Source organism: Rhyacophila brunnea, unplaced genomic scaffold, assembly GCF_057557595.1.
Source record: "Rhyacophila brunnea isolate RB1 unplaced genomic scaffold, BYU_Rbru_1.0 scaffold_58, whole genome shotgun sequence".
Classification (NCBI taxonomy): domain Eukaryota; kingdom Metazoa; phylum Arthropoda; class Insecta; order Trichoptera; family Rhyacophilidae; genus Rhyacophila; species Rhyacophila brunnea.
This window is the reverse complement of record NW_028233255.1, coordinates 193,711-196,612: the sequence shown is the minus strand read 5'-3', so window position 1 is coordinate 196,612 and position 2,902 is coordinate 193,711.

Below are 2,902 nucleotides of genomic sequence, written 5' to 3'. Positions count from 1 at the left end.
AATGATTATAATGATTATGATTGTTTTGAATTCAATTATTTATCATTTAATAGGTTTTATAATTACATATACGAATCAAAATCTTGCAATGATTATGATTGCTGTTCATAAATTGTTTATTTTAAGTGATTTTTTAGGTTTTTTATTCTAACTCTATAATCAGTTTGTATTTATTGGCATTAAAAACTTGTGCTTTATTAAATCTTCTTATATATACGTAAAACAGCACTGTCTTGGTTTTTATTAATTTTTGTGTAAATTGAAAATTTAAATAAAATTTGTCTCTAGGTTTACTTTTTCAATGTCTAGCATTTTTTTAAAAAACAAAGTGTTTTTTTATTTTGGTGTTTTATCAACAAAAAATTCTGTTTTAGATCTGTATCATAGAAAGAAATTTATTCCAGACCCTTAAAGTATATTTTATAAACTAAATAATGTACTATAAATTTTATGAAAACTAATTGTTCTCATATTTAATAGCTTTGTCGCCGAATTTACACATCAAATTTATTTCTGCAAATATGAAATATTAGTTATCGTCGTTCTATGAGCTAAATCGGTATTAAAAGCGGGTTTATATAATTTTATTGAATTCAAATTATTTTATGATCGTTCTATGAGCTGAAGGAGAATTAAAAGCGGCATTCATATAATTTTATTGAATTCAAAATACTTATCGATTGTTCTATGAGCTGAAGGAGAAATAAAAGCGGCATTCATGTAATTTTATTGAATTCAAAATACTTATCGATTGTTCTATGAGCTGAAGGAGAATTAAAAGCGGCATTCATATAATTTTATAGATTTCAAAATACTTATCGATTGTTCCATGGGGTTATTCGAACTAAAAGCGGTATTCATATAATTTTATAGATTTCAAAATATTTTTAAACTGTTCTATGAGTTGAAGGAGAAATAAAAGCGGCATTCATATAATTTTATCGAAATTAAATTTATACCTATGATCGCTATAAATATAGTATACTAAAATGTAGTACACATATTTGTGTTCAAAAAAAACACTTTAACTCCAAAAAGCCTATGTATATATTAATAATATCCCCTTTTCCTCAAGCACAAAGGTATTTTTCATAGTTAATTTTATATATCTTTTTTTTTGCAAATTACCAGAACTTTATAGGATAATTCCACTCAGCATATTTGATTTTTTTATGTTTAAAGATATATAGATACTGCTAATTTTTTTCAAATATTTTCTAGTTTGAATTGTGAAATTATTAACCTTTCATTTTAGAATATTAAATTGAATTTAAAAAATAAAAAAGCGTTTTTATTATATGAAAATGCACTCAAAAATGCTATAAAAGAATTACAGACATAATTTAATAAAAAATTATATCTTCTATAAAGATAAGGTATTTGCACCAAAGAGCATTAATAAAATACTGACCAAAGTTGTCTTTGTTGATAAGAACTTTCTAAACATATTAAAATATCTGATTCCACTATATAAAAGACATCGAGTTTCTACTTATTCTTTCCTTCTCCATTTCAAGTTTATTTTGAAGAGAGGATTCTTTGCTTTTCTTCGCATCCAGATCGCCCAGTTGGTTTTTCAACGAGGTAAATAAATCATCGAGGCTATTCAATTCCTTTTGATACTCACTTATTTTAGCCTCTGTTTCATTCAATGACTTTGAAACATCGTTATCTTGGGACTCATGACTCTTCAGCCGTAGCTCATACACATTTCTTTCTTCTTTTGCTGTGACTGCACGGGATTTAAGATCATCTAGTTGTTTATACAAATGAGAAATCTCATTATTTATCAATCTAAGACTTGCATCTGTTTTGTCTCGTTCAATTTCATATTTTTTGCGGTTATTTACTAAATTGAGCTTCCTATTTTTTAGTATAATTTGATTTTGTATAATTGATTCATATTCATTTCTACGATCACTAAGCTTTTGATCAATTGAAGTTAGCCTTGATTCGACATCAAATAATGAATGCTCTATCTTTTCATATCTCTGTCTAGATTCATTTAATTTAAGATCTAGAAATTGTATTCGGGCTCGATTTGCATCGTTGATATTATCCTTCTCTTTTCTAACTAGATTCTTTTCTTCGTCTTCGATCGTAGGAAACAAAGGAATACCATCATATATATCATCCTTGTCTGGTGCTTTTGGATTACCATGGTACATATTATCATTTTTAAAATTGTCTAGGGCTGGTGACCACGGTTCAGATTCGGAAAAACCCGGATTAGATCTAAATTTAGGGTTGAAGGCGTCATTTTCTGGAAAACGAGTGTTATTTCTATTATCTGATAATATCGGATCTCCTCCAGATTTTTGATCATTGTGATAATCACGTGGGTAATTTTTGTAATCCTTTTTGCCTTGCTCTGGTGGTGTTTTAGAATCATCGCCATAATCTTGTCTGTCTCGAGTGCTTGGTTCGCCATAATCTTGTCTGCCTCGAGTGCTTGGCTCGCTATAACCATCGTCTCTATTCTTTTGTTGGTTTATAAAGTCTCTAGGAAATTCCAATATTTTTCTAGGTGGTGGATAATTTTCTTTCTTAGGCTTGGATTCCCTAATTTTTTCATCTTTCCTGAAATCATCTTCAGGATTAGTTCTATTGTTTTTTTCTGGGCTTTTTTTATTATCTATATCATCATCTTTTTTATTTTCTCGCTTGGGCTCATCCATTTCAACTTTTTTAGAAATAACATGTTTATCTCTTAGGCTCTTAAGGCTTTCTAATTCCTCTTGTGTCAGTCCAATATCATCTACTATCACGATTTTGGCAATGATAATAGAAGTAAATATTATAATAAGGTTTGCCATTTTTTTATTTATATTTTGAGGTGCCAGTTCTTTCTTGCTTCAAACTTTATGATATTCGTTTTAATTTTGTGTTTTTAAACCAATGA